The sequence below is a fragment of the Rattus norvegicus genome, chromosome 2, assembly GCF_036323735.1.
Source record: "Rattus norvegicus strain BN/NHsdMcwi chromosome 2, GRCr8, whole genome shotgun sequence".
In the NCBI taxonomy this organism is placed as follows: Eukaryota; Metazoa; Chordata; class Mammalia; order Rodentia; family Muridae; genus Rattus; species Rattus norvegicus.
In genome coordinates this window covers 53931980-53952773 of record NC_086020.1, presented here as the reverse complement: position 1 = coordinate 53952773, position 20794 = coordinate 53931980, and the positions used below count along the sequence as shown (strand labels likewise).

The window sequence follows — 20794 nt, the reverse complement described above, 5'->3', positions numbered from 1 at the left end:
CCGTTCTGGAAATCGGTATAAATTAAACCGTACTGGAAATCGGTATAAATTAAACCGTTCTGGAAATCGGTAAAATTGAACCGTTCTGGAAATCGGTATAATTTGAACCGTTCTGGAAACCGGTATAAATTAAACCGTTCTGGAAATCGGTAAAACTAAGCAGTTCTGGAAATCGGTATAAATTAAACCGTTCTGGAAATCGGTAAAATTAAACCGTTCTGGAAATCGGTATAAATTAAACCGTTCTGGAAATCGGTATAAATTAAACCGTTCTGGAAATCTGTAAAATTAAACCGTTCTGTAAAACGGTATAAATTAAACCGTACTGGAAATCGGTAAAATTAAGCCGTTCTGGAAATCGGTAAAATTAAACCGTTCTGGAAATCGGTATAAATTAAACCGTTCTGGAAATCGGTATAAATTAAACCGTTCTGGAAATCTGTAAAATTAAACCGTTCTGTAAAACGGTATAAATTAAACCGTACTGGAAATCGGTAAAATTAAGCCGTTCTGGAAATCGGTATGAATTAAACCGTACTGGAAATCGGTATTAATTTAACCGTTCTGGAAATCGGTATAAATTAAACCGTTCTGAGAAAGTGAAACCAGCTTCACTATTTTAATAAGACGCTGAGCTTTAAAACGCAAGTTTCTGCCAAGTTGGAGTTTAGTCAGTGACAGCACCACATTCCGTAAAGACCCAGTTTCCCACTGGGGAGCCTGGCCAGCACTAGAAACTGATCTTTATTCCTCTGGCAAATCATCCAGCAGCAGCAGGTCGGTAAGTTTTAACTCTGAGAAGCTTTTGCAGACACGTATAAACGTTTCATTGCGTCCTTACCTATTGCAACCATTCTTGATCTTAGGATCGATTTTCAGAAGAACATTCTGGGCTTTAATTACAAGTTCTGTTTACCCTGCGTCCCCGAGTATGTTTTGTGACTATAACGTTGGCCATCTCCTTTTTTGACCGATTTTCATTGTCTCCTTTCAGCCTCAGTTCTTTGTTTCAATTCATTGAGTTTCATTATTTTATGCTACTGTTAACTTTATTAATTAAATTTCATTAAATATTTTCATTTTTTAATCATTGTATTTCATAGAACTGTTTTATATCAGATACATACATGTCATCTACTTTCTTTCATTAAAGTCATTCGCTGGCGTTCAGGCCACAGCTTCATTTCCTTTCATGTCATAAAATCATTTCATTTATCTTTAATTTGATTTAATATCGTCATTTTGTGTTTCCCTCTTTCTTCCTTGTTGTATCTCTTCTTTTTCTCTCATTTGGGTCCAGTAGATTCCATTGCACTGAGTTATGTTTGCTTCCGTCCCTCCAAGGCTTCATCACAGAGATTTCCTAATACTTTGTCCACACCGTTGCACTTTATGTTGCTACTTCGTGTTTTCATTACGATATTTCATTTCCTCTGTAGCCCCTCATCCCATCCTTTCATCTCTTCAAGCATTTATCATGTCCTGTCCTCTCAGTTCATTTTCCTAAATCGGACTTCATATTGTCCCCTCCTTTTAGTTTGTCTTTCATTTCACTTAATCACAGTACATCGTGTTAGATTACAGGACGTTATATTTCATTGGGATTCCTTCCCCTATTTTAATTCCATGTCCTGGTCGATTCTCATTTCACCAACTTGTTTATCTTCATCTCATTCCTTTAATTCATTTCATGTAAGGATTTCATCACTTGAAAATTAATTCTGTCTATCCAATTTTACTTCATATTTCCTTTTATTTTCATTCACAATAGTTACTTTTTAAAAATTTTTTGTTTATTTTTCATTTTCGTTCTTAATTATTATTTATTCTTTCACTTTTGTTTATTTAATCTTTTATATATTTTGATTTTACTCATTGATTGTTTTAATTTCCTTCATGCTGTTTTTCTATATGTATTTCTTAAATTTTTTGCTTTCATTTTTTAACGTCGTTTCATAACATTGTCCGGTGATTAGCTTTTTTCTATTTAGCAAAAATTATAATTTTTAGCCTTTTCTCATCACAGAACATTCAAGTGCACTCATTCAATTTTATTTCTACCTCCTATTGTATTTCACATTGGCATTTTATTTCATCTCATTATTATAATTTAATCTGTTACTTTCATTAGCGTAACTCTCTAAGTTTCACTTATGTCTCTTTTCCTTCTTTTCCTTTAGAAAACCGCTATTTGATTTTTTTTAACTTCAGTGCACTAGATCATTTGACCAGCATTTTATTGAGCTCCTTTTCATTATTTCATTCATCATTTTACTTGTTCTCTGCATTTTAAACTTAATTTCATTAATTTTAATTAATCCATTAATTCATGTGTCAAAGATAATACTAATAAATATGTATAAATTACACAAATGTAATAATGAGCACACGAATATAAACATAAAATATATATGAAATTACATTAATTCAATGGTCATTACAGTACTTAAATTTCCTTTCATTATCTACAGAATAGGTTTATTTTAAATCCTGTTAAGTGTCTAACTTGATCTTCACATTGCCCAGCTTGTTTACATCATATCACTGTATCATTTCATTATCACGTTACCTATCAGTGTTCTCCATTAGAGTGTGGGTCATCATTAACTTTGTCCCATTGCATTTTCATGTTTATTATGAGGCAATCTATGGTATGTACTGGTTTCACACTGTTGCTTTATCCTGAGACACTTCATTTGCCCCTCATTAAATCACATGAACAACCTTTTGTAATTGAACTTCATTTGGAAAATCTCATTATGTGTATTTGATTTCAAGACTTTGCAAGTCATTGCACTCCATTTCAAGCCATTTCATTCGTTCACTTCCATGTCAAAACATGTCTTAATAATTGAATCATTGTTCAGGTTTATTGTTTTTGTATTTTGGGGTTTGTTTTTGTTTTGTTTTGTTTTGTTTTGTTTTGTTTGTTTTGGAGACAGGGATTCTCTGTCAGGTCAGATCTGCCTGCCTCTGCTTCCCCCAGTGCTGGGACTAACAGTGTGAGCCACCATGCCCAACCCCATGGGATTTTGTATCATTATTTCCTCTTATCATCTAGTCATTATTTCAGTTTATTACATTTAATGATAGTTAAATTGTATGTGTACAACTAATTAAGTTTACTTTATTTTCATCATTTGCAGTCATTGCCTTCACCATTTTATTGCCTTCTGCTGGTTTCCTCTGATTCCATTTCAACCCATTTTGTGATATTGATTGACCCAGCAGACATGCTTTTCTGCTTGAGAATTTCCTTCCTTCTTCTCATAATTTCATACCTGTCATTATGCCTCTACAGAGTCAATTTATTCAGCTGCTTTACATTGTTTTGATTCATTTTGTTTTTTCAGTGTGTGACACAGTTCCCTCACACTGCCTTTCATTCTTTCTCTTATGTATCTCATTGTTTTTCCTGTGATTTTGTTATGCTACCACTTTACTTTCTGTGCTGTCATTAACAAGTATAACTTCAATTTATATCTTTTATTGAATCGTGGCATCACCCTTCCTTTCAAATGTCTATGCCCATTTTATCGGACACATTTCAGCATATTACTCCTTTTCATACACTCACTTTATTCAGATTCACTATTTCTTTCATCGCATTTATTACAGATCATTGTGTCTGCTTCTATGGCATGAATAGAAAAGAAATAAAACCAAAAAGAAGTGATATGACATGAAAAAAAATCAAGTAAACTCTTGGAAAAAAATCACACATACATTTCAAAATAGAACCAAATTACTGCACAGAAAGATAGGAACAATTAAAAATATGATGGAAAAATAAATATTTATGATACAGTAAATTAAATTCTATATAGATGACAAATAAATGAATAACAGAATAATATAAATGTCTGTGAACGGAAACAATAAAATGCCCAGGTGAAATAAAAGAATGGAAACATAAAATAAAAGAGTTAAACGATGAAATGAAGATAAATATTGGAATGAAAGGAGGTGAAACTGAACTAGAATGATGTGAGAAAGGGGGACCGGCCTCTGAGATCATGCCTCACAGGACCAGGCTGCAGGCAGCAAGCCTGTTGGCCTATTCTTAAGTAGTGACTGTAGGGGCTGGGGGACAAACCTATTGTGGGTAGAGCCAGGCCTGGGTTGGTGATCCTGAGCTGCACCAGAAAGCAGGCCTAACAGGCTAGAAGGAGCAGCAGGTCTGTAAGAAGTAGCCCTCCAGGGCCTTTGCGTCAGCTCCTGCCTCCAGGTTGCTGCCCTGGTGGGGTAGCTGCCACGCCTTCCTCAGGGAGGAGAGTAGTGGGGGAACTGACAGTCAAATCACCCCTTTCCTCCCAGAGCTGTCTCTGGCCATGGCTTATCACCACAACAACATGAACCATGAATAGCACACTTGCTTGGTCCTGCTCTTTCCTCCCATAGCAGAAGAGTAACCCAAACACACATGCATTTCAATGAAAGATCATATTCACAGACAGTGCAGGCAGGGTGGCTCTCTCCTGCCTGACAGTGGCTGAGGTGGAGTGGCTGGTCTCTACTTGCAAATCACTCCCCCCCTGCCTCTGCAGGGAGAGTGCTGGGATGGCAGGAAAGCACCATCGCGGCCCACCTGTTTCCCTGTGGTAAATGCTGTTTCTAAGCACAAAATAAAAGACACGTTGGCTACAGAAGAATGCAGTTCTCAGTGCGTTTTTATTTGAAAGTTGAAGGGGATGAGGTAGCAGGCATGCCTGCGGGGAGCAGGAGCCCAAGGGAGCCTGCTGCTCTTTAAGGCTCCCTAGTGCCTGAGAAAGCAGGGCAGCAGCCAGGTGGGAAGGAGATGACAGGGCAATGGATCCATTCCGGGAGGGCAGAGGGAACCGGGCATCTTGTCCACCACCGGGGGGAGACAGGCTGACCACACTGGCCTGCTTGCCCAGGGTCAGAGGTCTGGGCTTCCTGTTGTGTGGAGCCCTGTTTGGGACCCAGGATGCAGGGGGGCTGCTGCAGCACAGGCTGGGCAGGCGTCGGCGGGGCTGCCTCCTCTCCCACCCGAGCCTCTGGCTTCTGGCTTCCAGGACAGAAGGTAGGGGCCCAGATGCCAGGCTCACCCTGCCCTCTGCTAGAATCCCTTTGCCAGGGCGAGCCCACAGAGCCCCGAGCCACCCCGGGAAGTGCTTCCTCCCTGGCATTGCCCTGATCACCTGAGAACTGTCTCAGGGGCAGTAGGCAGGGCATTGACCAGGGCTGCAGTGTGTCCCAGGTAATAACCCCATAAGGCTGGGGCCCTGCAGATGCTCTTCTCTCCCAGGCCTCCCAAGCCTCCTGCCCGCTCACGCACCAGATATTTGGCTCCGTGGCACAAGGGCGAGTGTCAACAGGAGCATTTATGGAGTCGTTGGGGCGGGGTGCTGTCTCAGTTTCTCTCAAGGTTTCTGGATAGCAGCTTTTCATTCTTAAAAAGTAAATTGCTCAGCAGTAAAACTTGGTAAATTGAGACAGGTAATATCTTATTGTAAATTTCTCGGTATCGGTTTTTTATTCTTACAAAGGTAAATTGCCCAGCAGTTTGGGTAAATTGAGACGGGTAATATCTTATTGTAAAGTTTCTCGGTGTTGGTTTTTTATTCTTACAAAGGTAAATTTCTCAGCAGTTTGGGTACAATCAAGCAGAGCCGACCCGCGGCCAGTCTGCTGCTGTAATTTGGTATTGAGAGGTTGTGGTATCTCTTCTTCAGTCTTATGTAGTTCAGGTCAACAGAGCTGGCTTTCCAATTTGAAGACAGTGAGGAGGCAGAGCCTGCCTCACCAACTGTGCTCTCCTTTTCATAGCCACCTAGCCAGGGGAGGAGCTTTGACCACACTGGCTGCGCTTGGGCTGGCAAAGACCAAGGAGGAAGTGGGGGAGGCAGATAGTTAATTTTCTGAAGAAAACTTTCATTTCAAAACGGTTTAAATGAAAGTGCGGTGGAAACCGGTTTAAATGCAACCGTTCAGGAAACAGGTTTAAATGGAACCGTTTTTTGGAAACCGGTATAAATTAAACCATTCTGGAAACCGGTATAAATTAAACCGTTGTGGAAATCGGTAAAATTTAACCGTTATGGAAATCGGTAAAATTAAACCGTTCTGGAAACCGGTATAAATTAAACCGTTATGGAAATCGGTAAAATTTAACCGTTTTGTAAAACGGTATAAATTAAACCGTACTGGAAATCGGTAAATTAAGCCGTTCTGGAAATCGGTGTAAAATAATCCGTTCTGGAAATCGGTAAAATTAAACCGTTTCGGAAATCGGTATAAATTAAACCGTTGTGGAAATCGGTAAAATTTAACCGTTCTTGAAATCGGTAAAATTAAACCGTCTGGAAAACGGTATAAATTAAACCGTTCTGGAAACCGGTATAAACCGTTGTGGAAATTGGTAAAATTTAACCGTCTGTAAAACAGTATAAATTAAACCGTTCTGGAAATCTGTAAAATTAAACCGTTTCGGTAATCGGTATAAATTAAACCGTGCTGGAAATCGGTAAAATTAAGCCTTTCTGGTAATCGGTATAAATTAAACCGTGCTGGAAATCGGTAAAATGAAGCCTTTCTGGTAATCGGTATAAATTAAACCGTTCTGGAAATCGGTAAAATTAAACCGTTCTGGAAATCGGTAAAATTAAACCGTTTCGGTAATCGGTATAAATTAAACCGTTCTGGAAATCCGTAAACTTAAACCGTTCTGGAAACCGGTATAAATTAAATCGTTCTGGAAATCGGTAAAATTAAGCCGTTCTGGAAATCGGTATAAATTAAACCGTACTGGAAATCGGTATTAATTTAACCGTTCTGGAAATCGGTAAAATTAAACCGTTCTGGAAATCGGTATAAATTAAACCGTTCTGAGAAAGTGAAACCAGCTCCACTATTTTAATAAGACGCTGAGCTTTAAAACGCAAGTTTCTGCCAAGTTGGAGTTTAGTCAGTGACAGCACCACATTCGGTAAAGACCCAGTTTCCCACTGGGGAGCCTGGCCAGCACTAGAAACTGATCTTTATTCCTCTGGCAAATCATCCAGCAGCAGCAGGTCGGTAAGTTTTAACTCTGAGAAGCTTTTGCAGACACGTATAAACGTTTCATTGCGTCCTTACCTATTGCAACCATTCTTGATCTTAGGATCGATTTTCAGAAGAACATTCTGGGCTTTAATTATAAGTTCTGTTTACCCTGCGTCCCCGAGTATGTTTTGTGACTATAACGTTGGCCATCTCCTTTTTTGACCGATTTTCATTGTCTCCTTTCAGCCTCAGTTCTTTGTTTCAATTCATTGAGTTTCATTATTTTGTGCTACTTTTAACTTTATGAATTAAATTTCATTAAATATCTTCATTCCTTTTAATTACTGTATTTCATAGAACTGTTTTATATCAGATCCATTTCATCTACTTTCTTTCATTAAAGTCATTCGCTGGTGTTCAGGCCACAGCTTCATTTCCTTTCATGTCATAAAATCATTTCATTTATCTTTAATTTGATTTAATATCGTCATTTTGTGTCGCCCTCTTTCTTCCTTGTTGTATCTCTTCTTTTTCTCTCATTTGGGTCCAGTAGATTCCACTGCACTGAGTTATGTTTGCTTCCGTCCCTCCAAGGCTTCATCACAGAGATTTCCTAATACTTTGTCCACACCGTTGCACTTTATGTTGCTACTTCGTGTTTTCATTACGATATTTCATTTCCTCTGAAGCCCCTCATCCCATCCTTTCATCTCTTCAAGCATTTATCATGTCCTGTCCTCTCAGTTCATTTTCCTAAATCGGACTTCATATTGTCCCCTCCTTTTAGTTTGTCTTTCATTTCACTTAATCACAGTACATCGTGTTAGATTACAGGACGTTATATTTCATTGGGATTCCTTCCCCTATTTTAATTCCACGTCCTGGTCGATTCTCATTTCACCAACTTGTTTATCTTCATCTCATTCCTTTAATGGATTTCATGTAAGGATTTCATCACTTGAAAATTAATTCTGTCTATCCAATTTTACTTCATATTTCCATTTAATTCAATACCATCTTTTACATTTCCTTTTATTTTCATTCACAATAGTTACTTTTTAAAAATTGTTTGTTTATTTTTCATTTTCGTTCTTAATTATTATTTATTCTTTCACTTTTGTTCATTTAATCTTTTATATATTTTGATTTTACTCATTGATTGTTTTAATTTCCTTCATGCTGTTTTTCTATATGTATTTCTTAAATTTTTTTGCTTTCATTTTTTAACGTCGTTTCATAACATTGTCCCGTGATTAGCTTTTTTCTATTTGAGCAAAAATTAATAATTTTTAGCCTTTTCTCATCACAGAACATTCAAGTGCACTTATTCAATTTTATTTCTACTTCCTATTGTATTTCACATCAGCATTTTATTTCATTTCATTATTATAACTTAATCTGTTACTTTCATTAGCGTAACTCTCTAAGTTTCACTTCAATGTCTCTTTTCCTTCTGTTCCTTCAGAAAACTGCTATTTGATTTTTTTTTAACTTCAGTGCACTAGATCATTGGACCAGCATTTTATTGAGCTCCTTTTCATTATTTCATTCATCATTTTACTTGTTCTCTGCATTTTAAACTTAATTTCATTAATTTTAATTAATCCATTAATTCACGTGTCAAAGAAAATACTAATAAATATGTATAAATTACCCAAATATAATAATGAGCACACGAATATAAACATAAAATATATATGAAATTACATTAATTCAATGGTCATTGCAGTATTTAATTTCCTTTCATTATCTACAGAATAGGTTTATTTTAAATCCTATTATTTAAGCATTTCACTTGACCTTCACATTGTCCAGCTTTTTTATGTCATATCACTGTATCATTTCATTATCATGTTCTCCATTAGAGTGTGGGTATCCTTCACTTTGTCCTATTGCATTTTCATTTTTATTATTGTACATACTATGATTGTATATTGTATATACTATTGTATATACTGGTTTCACACTGTTGCACTATCCTGAGTTATTTCATTTGCTCTTCATTAAATCACATGAACAACCTCTTGCTATTAAACTCCATTTGGAAAATCTCATTACATGTATTTGATTTCAAGACTTTACATGTCATTCCACTCCATTTCAAGTGCTGTGTCCATTTCATAATTTTATATTTCTTCAAATCACTTGTACCTTTTTTTAAGTCATTGCACCACATCTTAATCTTTTCATCACTCCATATCATTTTAAAACTCTTTTAGGTGAGTGGTTTTGTGTGCTGTGCTGTGCGAGCCTCTGCAGGGAGCTCTGAGTGGAGCAAGCCAGGAATGCCGTGACCTATGATGATGTGCACGTGAACTTCAATGGGCAAGACTGGGCTTCCTGGATCCTTCCCAGAAAAGTGTGTTCAAAAATGTGATGCTGGAGACCTACAGAAACCTCACTGTTGAGGGCTACAAAGGGGAAGACTGCATTTTGAAGAACACTGTCAAAGTTCTAGAAGATGAGGATGAATGCAGGAACGAAGTCATACTGGAGGGAAACCCTATGTTAGAAGTGTATGGTGAGCGCTTACCTAGGAAGCGCAAGGCCCTGGGTTCGGTCCCTAGCTCCGGAAAAAAAGAACCAAAAAAAAAAAAAAAAAAAAAAAAAAAAGAAGTGTATGGTGAGTCCTAAACAAATCACGCCTTGCAGTAGGTCTCATGTGGAAGGTTTATTGGGCTGGGGTTCGGGGGAGGTGGACAGGCTGCTTCTGGGAGAGGAAGGAGAGAAAAGAGGGGGGGCAGGTAAAACCAGGCGTTTATTGGACCTGTGTCACATGCACAAAGGACAGGGGCCATAGCACAGATACACAGGGGCAGACACAGGAGCAAATACTGCCACCTCCTGGGGATGCGGGAGATGACAAGTCTCCTGTCTCCTCGCTGGGTCCTTTGAGAGCTGGCTGTAAAGATGCCTGATTGTCATGAGTCACTTCAAGCTGTCCATAGATGTGCCTCATTGCTAACACCCAATAAATATAATCAATGTGGTAAAGCTTTAAATGCATGTGTTTTCTGTCACCTCATTGATAAATTTCACTTTAATGTATGTTTGTTATAAAATACATGGACAAACTCAAACTGGAAAGAAAAGTATGGTGTAAGCAATGTAGAAAGTTTGGACCTTTCTAAAACTTATTTTATAAAAGCTCAACTCTGTATTTACAGGTTGGACTTTCATTGAAAGAATTGACTCTTTGTAAAAAGTATTGACTAATATGAAAATGATATCTTTTTTATTTGAAAATTTCACTTGCACCTAAAGGAATGTCTCTTTATGAAGAACTGATGTTTTATGAAAATGTTCTACTTTTTGTCCAGCTTGAAACTGTGCTGCCATCGGGAACAGCTCCTTCGCGTTCGTGCTGATGATGTCTGTGATGGCTGTTAATGGCTGTGGTCGGTGCTTCAGCTTGAGGCCATGTTAATGCCTGCAGGCCACCTTGCCATACTACTGTTGGGACCACATTAAGGTGAGCAACAGGGGCCATGTCCCTAGGCTGTGCTTTCCCCAAAAACCAAGTGAAAGCCTATCATCCTTCTTCCCTCTGACAGAAAAGAGTAAAGGCGCTACTTTGGCAATGATGTCGATGACTTCAGATGCACAGTTACATAGATGTTTTCTGCTACGACCCCTACCCCCAGCCTAGCCCTCTAGTCAAAGAATGTAACAGCCTAAACAGGAAGATATCCAAGAGAACTCTTAAAAACGTGTGATACAGATGCTATAGTGTAGCTCTCCACATTCATGGCTTGCAAAGTGGGTGCAGTTCTATTTAAGGGGCAGTTCAATGAGAGTCTGACCGAACTCCAGGGAATATATAGATAACACAAGTTGAACTTTATTTGGCTGTTTCTTTTTTTTTCTTTTCTTTCAGATTTTTTTTTTTTGAGTTTTTTTTTTCCCCCCGGAGCTGGGGACAGAACCCAGGGCCTTGCGCTTCCTAGGCAAGCGCTCTACCACTGAGCTAAATCCCCAACCCCTTTTTTTGAGTTTTTGATTTGTTTGTTTAGTTGTGGTGGTCACAAGGGCAGGGGAGAAGGGGAGACATGGAGGGACTGAGAAGTGAGCGTGATTGGGGTGTGTATTGAAACTCCTAAAGAATCATAAAAATAGTTATGTTGAAAAGACATTAAAACAAATGGAAATCTGCTCTGAGTTATGGGAGCTCTTGCTTTGAAAAGTATAGGCATAAATGGAAACCACTTAGTGATATGTGAGTGACAGTGTTAAATACCACAAACAGAAACCAGCTAGAGACTTACGCAAGTTACAGCACTAAAAACTGTAGTCGTGCATAGAAAATGGCCACCTCCTTCAGCTGCCGAGGTAGAGGGTTAAAACCCATGAGAAGGTGTAGAGACAGGCTTCACTGTCAGAGTAACACTTTAAAAAGAAATGCACAAAACCAAACCAAACAACAATAACAAAGAACACATGGAAAAGAAACCACCTACAGTAGTATGGGAGTAACAGGGTCAAAACCCAAACAACTCCAATAAAAACTGGCTGCAATGTGGTTCGAGTTGTGTCATTAAAACCCCAAGAAGCATTTTGAGGCTCACTCTGGGTTACTCGAGCATTTCACACTAAAAGCTCTAAGTGCAGCAGAAGACACCTACAGTGCCTTGCAACATACAGTGTTTGGATTGAAAGTTTCATGGAAGGGTTGGTGACCCTAATGCTCCACTGGGGTTCCTGCCTGACTACAGGAGGTGGCCTCTTCAGGTTCCATATCCCCAGTGTGCAGCCTGGTCTTTATGTGGGTCCCAAACAACTGGAGCAGAGGCTGTCCCAAAAGCTGTTGCCTACACGTGGGATATGTTCTTGTAGCTGGGCTGCTTTGTCTGGCCTCAGTGGAAGAGGAAACACCTAACCATGCAGAGTTTTGAAGTGCCAGGGTTGGGGAATACCCATGGAGGCCCCTACCTGCTCAAGTGAGAAGGGGAGCTGAAAGGGGGTAGGATTGTTGAAGGGGGTAGTCGGGAGGGGTCAATGAGCAGGATATAAAGTGAATACATAATAAATGAATAAATTTTAAAATCTATAAACAAGAAACTAACCAGCTAGAGAGTAAGTCATATGTAAGCTAGTATGTAAGTACTAAAAACAGGTTAACCACATTCAAACCGGCTATAATATTACACAAGTTACTGCATGCAAGGCGTCAAATGTGCGTAGAACGTGGCTACTGTGTTTTTTGAGTTAAAACATTAAACAACTTCAAACCCGTGTAGAAACCAGGTTCTGCAGTGAAAACTGAAGGTGGGAAGGCCATCCTGATGAGAGAGAGAGCTGAAAAAACTAGCTTGTGGAAGGGGCAAAGACAAGTCAGCTCCCACTGAAAGAAAAACCCGTCCTCCATTTGAGACGGACCAATGTGCTTTTTGCGAGGATAAAGGCCATTGGAAGCATGAGTGTCCTAAGAGAATCAAAGAGAGAGCCAAAGTTTCTGAAATTAGAGATACATGGCTGAGGGTGTCAGGCTCAGCCCACCTGGGTAACCCTAAAGGTGGAGGGGAAGCTCATAGACTTTCTGGAGGACACTGGGTACAACATTGTCAAATCCAAAAACATGGGTGTAAGAGGCAAATAGCACCAAGCCCTATCCATGGACTACATGAAGAAAGGTGGGCATGGGAGTGGGATGGGTAACCCCTCCATTTATGGTCATCCCTGGGTGCCTACACCCCCTACTGGGAAGAGACTACTTCACCAAAAAGGGAGCCCAAATCTATTTTGGCACCAAGGAAGTAGAAGTGCTACATAATACTGTCCCTTCCATGTTTTGACCTTGGCCCTAGAAGAAGAATACAAATTGCTTCCTCAACCAGTCCCATCTCCAAGTCTGTTACTCCAGGGGTTTCTGGCAGAAGTGCCCAAAGTCTGGACAGAAAAGTATCCAATGGGACTCACCTTTCACCAAGCCTTGTTTCTAGTCCAAATCAAGGCTGGGGTCACATCAGTCAGAATCAGGCTATATCCAATGCCGAGAGAAGCCAGTACAGGGATCAGCCTCATGTGAACTGGCTCTGGGAAGCACAGATTGTGATTCCTTGCAAATGAGCATGGTACACCTCCCAACACACACACACACACACACACACACACACACACACACACACACACACCTTTCTGGTCAAGAAGGCCTATTCCAATGACTGTTGGCATGTGCAGGATTTAAGGGAGGTAAATACTGAGTGGCAGACATCTATCCCACAGTTCCAAATGCATACATCCTGCTGAGCAGCCTCCCCCTCAAGCACACTGTGTACCCTGTGCTCTACCTGAAAGATCCCTTCTTCCACCTGCCTCTGGCACCCAAAAGACAGCCTCAAATTGCCTTCGAATGGCAACATTTGGGGAGAAGCTTCAACAGACAACGGACTTGTATATGTCTGCCGCAAGAATTCAAGAACTCACCCGCCATCTTAGACGAGGCACTGCATTATCGTCTTGGGTGAGTACTGATGAGCCCACCCCCAAGTAACAGTGTTCCAGTATGTAAATGAGTGACTATGACTATGGATGCAGATACACAAGAGATGGAAAAGTCCATCATGGCCTTACAGGATTCGCTATCCTCCCTGGCAGAAGTAGTCTTACAGGACAGAAGAGGCCTAGACTTGCTGTTCCTTCAGCAGGAAAGACTCTGTGCAGCTGAAAGACCCCTGGAGTGGGGAGACCCTCACTCAAGTCTCAGGATGATGTGACCCCTGCCCCCACCAGCGGGGACCCAGTTATTTGTGGGGGTCGAGGGGGACCCATACCTGCGGGAGAACGGGTGAGAAAGAGGAGCGAGACCAAGCAGTGTCCTTGTCAAGGTCTGTTTATTGAGAGGAATGTACAGCATTTAAAGCTCTGAAGCAGGAATTGAAGCTTAGGGCAGGGGGAGTACTGGGAAGTGCCCAAGGACATAAAGTGAATCATTAAACTGCAAGATGTTCTTAGACACTGAGGCAACAGTCTTCTGGGGACATGTTCTTTCTTTGAAAAGGTCAAACCCTTCTCAGGAATCTGCTCAGGGCAGGGCTTTAGCTTTGCTTAGTTTGGACATCCGGTCCCCGACATCTCCACCTTTCCTTAACTATCAGTGGGAGGAAGGTCTGTCTATATGGTGTGCATCCACAACCAGCACCTGGTCGGTGAAGCCCCGTGTCTTAGTCTACACAGGTTGCCCCCAGGTCTGGCACTCTCACTTAGGTTTCATTACTTCCGCCAGGGTGGAAGTAGTGGTCTGAGATTGGTCAGACATGCTTCACAGAGTGCCCAGCTCGGCCATGGTGAGCCACTCTTCCAGTTAGGACTGCACCCCAATGGCTAAGGACGATCTTATGTTTTAACACACCGTTCTGGGCTATACGTGTATGTTTGTAAGAGTGGGCAACCCAGATCATGGACCCGTGCTAATCCTGTCATAGGGTCACTTCACAGTGGTGAGGTGTGCGCCTGGTATGTGGCACCATAATATTCCTGTCATTGACGCTTCCACCAGCGACTGATTTTCCAACCTGAGTTATAGGCTGTATTTAGGGTGGAGAAGTCGAGGCCAGCTGTGGGCCACCCAAGGGGAGTATCTCACTCCCCGGTTGTCTCAGCCTCCTCACAATGGAGGCGGTGGTAATGGACTGAGACCTGCTTGGTAGCTAAATCCACCTGGGCCTTGATAAAATCAGTTAACTTTCTAAGCACTCATGGACCAAAGGAGACAAGTAGCAGGAGTCCTATAAAGGGACCCAGGATACTGGGTAGAAGAGTGGTGAGCAGGGGAGAGGCAGAAAACCAGTTTTTATACCAGGCTTCACTCTTTTCTCTTTCTCTTTGTCTCTTTTGTAGACTTTCTCTTACTTTTTTAGGCTGTTTTCTACTAATCCTGTCTTATCAGCATAAAAGCAACAGTCCTCCTTGAGGGCTGCACAGAGCCCTCCCTGTTGGAGAAAGAGAAGATCTAATCCCCTTCTATTTTGTAGAACAACCTCAGCCAAGGAAGTGACTGAATCTTTAAGATAGGTTATTCCTTGTTGAAGCTCACTGATGTCCCTGCTATGGCGGCACTGAGCTGATGATAACTCTGTTGGGAGGTGATCAGGGAGGCAACCCCAGTTCCTGTCCCCACAGCTGACAGGCCTAGGAGTACTGCAAGAGTCACGGCAGTGTTGGGTTCTCTCTTTGTACTCGTGGAGGTGCCTCTTTCCCAGAACTGCAGGAACTCAAGATTGGGCCAGGGAACTTGTACAGCGGTGGTAGAGTTGGCAGACATCACATCTCCAGCACCATTAAGAATCACCCAGGTATAGTTGAAGATCTGGTAAGGCAGTGTAGCAAGAGCAGACGTGATGATGCTTCCAGGGATCCAGATGAAGGGGAACATGGTCAGCATGATCTGTAATTAAGCATAGTTAGACTTTTCCTCAGGGTTGTCCCCTGGGTGGGTTAAAGGCCTTAACAAGGCGCTCGGGTAGCCAACGGGCGCCCCCAGTCTTTGAATCATAAATGCAGGCTGATCCATGTCCCCAAATGAGGACCGGATCAGGGCCATATCATTGGGATGTTAATGGGTCCTTCCATAGGACTGGTGCATAATCATAAGAATTATGGGGGTGCCACAGGCAGTCTGCTGCAGTTTTTCCATCCTTGTCCATGACAAGGTAGTTAAGGACAAAGAGTGCATGATTTATTAAATTTTTGTGATTACCAGGAAGGGGGAAAATATTCTCCCATTTGACTGTAATTTATGGATCATATTTTTAAGGGTTTGGTGAGCTCTTTCAACTATACCCTGTCCCTGAGGGTTATAAGGTATGCCTGTAATATGTTTTATTTGAAATTGGGAGCAAAATTGTTTAAATTTGTGACTAACATAGCCGGGCCCATTATCTGTTTTTAGCATTTTGGGCTGTCCCATAACCGAAAATGTGTAGAGCATACGAGCAATAACATCTTTTGTGTGTTATAACATCGCCTGTGTGTGCAGAGGCACAAATAAATCCACTAAAGGTATCAATGGTATCATGTACAAATTTTAATTTAGCAAAGGAGGGAAGATGGGTGACATCTATTTGCCAGAGCTCTCCAGGAACCAGCTCACAGGGGTTGACCCCTAGGTGGGGGTCAGGCAGTGGGATCACACAGCCTTTGCAATTACAGACTATTTGGCCAGCCTGTTCACGGGTGATCTTATATTTAATCCTAAGGGTTTGTGCATTAAGGTGTTATAAGTCATGTGCTTTTTGGGCAAGTTTAAGGGGCATAGAGAAGGCCTCTTGGGCCAAGGCCACGAGCCGGGTGAGGCGATCAATGGCATCATTACCATCGGCCAAGAGGCCTGGCAATCCAGTATGTGCTCAGATGTATCCCACAAAGATGGGGCAAGAATGCCTCTGAATATACTTTTGTAAGGTAGCAAACAGGGGGGCAGCATTGGTGGTAGGCCGAATATAGGGCACTGTTTCTAACAGGGGGATAGAAAAGGCAAGATATGAGCTATCTGTATATAGGTTAAAAGGTGCATCAGGCAGCACACGAAATACTGCAAAGATGGCTTGAAGCTCTACCAGCTGAGCAGAATCTAAAGGAATAAAGGACTGTTATATTTGACCATCAATGGAAAATGCGGCTTGTCCATTAGAGGAGCCGTCTGCAAAGACAAGGTGGACTCCAGACATAGGGTGATCATGTGTGACCTTTGGAAAGACCACTGGGACTGTAATTTTGTGAAAAAACTGTATCAACTTATCTAAGGGGTAATGATTATCTATCTTACCCTGAAAGGCAATGCAGCTAATTGTCCATTCCTCTACAAGTTGACTGAGCCAAGAGACCTGGGAGGGGCTATAGGGTAAGATTAAAGCATCAGGGTCCCTTCCAAAGAGCTTATGGGACTGTTCTCTTCCAAGACATATGCCATCAGCAAGGGATGGGCGGGAAGGACCCTAGCTGAGGAGGTGGGTAAATGTAACCAGTAAAGAGGATATTGCTGCCAAAAAACTGCTGTTGGGAAAAATGGGGTAGGAAGGACATCATTGGAAAATGTCAAGAATACCAGTGAAAAATCACAAGGAGGAGCTTCCTGTTTCTCAAAATTGTTTACCTTTATGGTCTGCTAGTTCCTGGGAGAAGTTTCCTGCTTCTCAAGATTGTTCTCTAAGGTTTTAATCTAACTTTATGGTTTTTTTTTTTTTCTCTAAACTTTGTGTCTAGGGCAAGTTTAATACTTTTACCTTCCATTCCCCACTTCTTCTAGTGGCTAGTTTTAATCATAAAACTAAATTAAAACTAGCTTATTTAACACACATGGACTTATAATCACAAACAGAAGCAAAATTAAGAAGGGTCCCATAAGGGAAGATATCAGAGTAGTCATCCAAGGAGATCTACTAAACTAGCTCTCGAACCATCCCTGATGGTCTCTGTCTCTCTGTCTTTTATCTAACCTTTTTCTAAGTTTACTCATGGAGTCTTTAATTACTCCTGAATGGTCTACATAGAAGCAGCATTCTTCTTTTAGTGTAGCACACAGACCTCCTTCTTTAAAGAATATCAGGTCTAATTAATCTTCTTTCATTCTGAAGGATTATCTCTGAGAGGGGGGTTAGGAATTCTTAGAGGTCAGCTAAAAAGTCTTTTTTACTCTTTCTATATCTGAGTCAATGGCAATTCTGAATTCTCCATAAGCCTTGTGTTGCAGGGCAACAGCAGATGTCTTTGTAGCTGCCCTTGCAGCACCTAGACTCTGCCTTAAGATAGCCCTAAGTAATTCTCAACTCTCTTTTGTGTCTTACTAAGTCTTTAGCATCAGGATTCCAATCTGGACACTATCTGAACCTACACACAAAGGTCATGACTGCCTTTTAGAACTTTAAACTTATACAGGTATGATCCCTGAGGCACAGTCCAAAGAAGTGTTAGGAGTACTAACATATGCACTGTTACATCATTTGCAGTGGAAATCAAGCCTATCCCCACACTTATCCCAATGGAAGCAAGAGCAAACCTGAAATTCTTGTTTCTAAAGCACATTCCTCAAGTAAGCATTATAGATTTTCTGTAACAGTCACTAACAAGCATCCCAAGTGGGATGGTGAGAAAACAAGAAGAGAGTCCAGAAAATAGAGGTCCTCCAAAGAGAGCAAATAGCATTCAGTCACACAGGAAGACAATCAAAAGATTAACAGACAAAAAGACAAAAGTGCGCACAAAAACAAAGAACAAGCGGCCACCGCAAGATTGCCACAAAAACTGAACTGATTCAGATGGGAGCTTCCATGAGCTCACCAAAGAGAGATGAAGGGGAGCAGATTACACATCACTCCTCCTTCCCAACCAGAATCTTCCCATTGTCAAAGTCACAAGTAACACAAAACAAAGACCTAAGACACACAGACAAAGACCACTCTGGAAATACAGACAGCCGGAAAGGCGGGTCTTTTCTCCAATCCATGAGAATCACTGGCACCCAGACGGGAATCTCCCAGGCATCCCTGGGGTCCCTTCTCACCTCCTGGGATGTCTCCCAGGGCAGGGCAATCGGTGAGCCCCTGGCACATCTACCGCTCACATTTGTGTCTCTCCTGAGACATGATCCTCCCTCTCAGCCCGAGACCTAGAGCTTCTTAGGGGGTGAGAGAGCATTTCTAAACTTCTGACTTCTTGGCTGCATTTTTTAATTCTTTCACACCCTTAGATGAGGAACCTTGTTTCTGTGTTGATCACTCAGGGGTGGTCAAAAAAAAATCCATGGCCTGAGTTAGGAAGATACTGCAAGACAGAAGACTAGAAAGAGAACAGTCTCAGGGTTGGTATGAGTCTCACATCAACTGGTTTCCTTTGCTGACCACTCTTCTCTCTGCCATGATCCTATCCTACTGTTGCTGGTCTTGACTTGCAGTCCCTGCATAATCAATGCTCTAGTTGGGTTTGCTAAGGAACAGATTTCCACCATTCAATAGATGATTCTCAAATAATAGCATCAACCCATAGAAACATCTCAGGGATTGGAGATGGTCCATTATTCAAGGAGGGAATAAGAGGACTGAGTCAGGCTGACTCCATGACAGGCTTTGAAAAAATAAAGATTTTAAACTAGTCCCTAGTGACCCTGCTGTGAGGTCACAAGGACAAGTGCACCTTGCAACAAAGAAAAACATAAAATGTTTTTGGGAGGTAGCCTGGCCATAGCCATCACAAACCATCTGGCCTTGATAAGGCCTGACTCAACAGTCCTGAGAAAAACAAGAACTAGGGTCAGCTTGCCCCAGAAGCAGGGTGGCCTAGAGTTGAACTGAGCCCAAGTTAAATCATGTGTGCCGATGTAAACAAACCAATGAAATTGCTTTGTGTGACAGTTGCCAACTGCCTATGTAATTTTCACTATAAATCCCTTCCCCTAATTGGGCTCAGGGTCGACTCCTCTGTCTCCTGTGTGAGATACGTGTCGTCCCCAGAGCTCTGGTTCCTCAAATACACCTCTTGTTCATTACATCAAGACCGGTTCCTTGTGAGATCTAAGTGGGGGTGGGGGGTGAGGAGGTGGGGTGTGTCGTCTCAAGATTTGAGTGGGGGGGGGTCTTCCCCACCCCGGAGGTCTTTCAGCTTCATGCTGGCAGTTCAGCAAACTAGGTCGACAATTCTGTTTCTCAGAACTGGGCAAGTCTAGGCAAGTCAGTTACTGTGAAAACTGTAGGCCAAAGGTCAGATAATCAGAGTTTGCCCCGCCTCCTGGTCTGAAGCAAAAACAGTGAGTCAACAACAGTTTCCAGGCTTCTCAGCAACAGTTGCCAGGCTTCCCCAGTAACAATTTCCAGCCCCTACCCCAGCAATGGTTCTGGAATGTTCCCAAGAGCCCTAGACAATCCCAAAGACCCCCATACCCTAGAAATGAAGCCAACCAGTCAAGATAAAGGTCACCTACCCCTCCCAGGAGTTCCCTTAATTTGTTTTAAATTGGACCTGTGAATTCACTTGGGTGTCTCCATCTTGGTAAATAGTAGATCCCACGGTGCTGGACCTCTGCACAATAAAACGCTCTTCTGATTCTGCATACTGTTTCAGTCTGGGGTATCGTTCTTTGGTGAATCATGGACCCTAACACTAAAAGCAATTCTTGGGTTTTCCAATCAAAATCAGAAAGCCAGAAAAAAATCTATATATCAATTTATATATCCATATACTTATATATTTATCAATTCAGTTATTTATCCCAGGTTCCTTTTTGATTATCCTGTGAATCAGCATGCTGTAACCCCAGTCACTTGATTCTTACAAAAAGAACAACAAATAACTTTTTTTTTCTTTTTTAACATTGTGAAAGAATTCAGAGATCTGCCTGCCTTTGTCAATTTGGGTGGGATCTTATCCTGAGATTAGCATTCTGAACACTACTGGACCCAAATTAGCTCTGTCCCAGGCTGACCTTGACCTTGAATTTGCCTGCATTTGTAACTTTCTGACGAGTTGGCTCATAGAATAGCTGGCTCTGTTTCTTTAGATCCGTGAAACTTCTTATACAATTCATATCGCATCCTTATATTTTTACATAGTTGAGAAGTTATATAATTTTGTATTTAAAGACTCAGCGCCCCTTCATTGTTTTTTCTTGGGATGGTTTGGCTTCTTTGCAATTCCACATAAATTGCAATATTTAAGAAAATTGTCTCTCAGCTGAGGAAACTATAATGGCTGAGAAGTGCCTAAAGAAATGTTCAACATCGTTCGTCATCAGGGAAATGCCAATCAAAAGAACCCTAAGATTCCACCTCACACCAGTCACAATGACTAAGATCAAAAACTC

At 41.4% G+C, this 20794-nt stretch overlaps 1 long non-coding RNA gene across 1 annotated transcript; it reads left to right on the top strand.

The window, feature by feature from the left end:
- Positions 1-6775: 6775 nt before the first annotated feature.
- On the top strand, positions 6776-19499 carry LOC134485850 (uncharacterized). Its single transcript, XR_010064124.1, has 3 exons — positions 6776-7038; positions 9225-9628; positions 10326-19499. It is a non-coding gene; the product is annotated as an uncharacterized LOC134485850 (long non-coding RNA).
- Positions 19500-20794: the final 1295 nt, after the last annotated feature.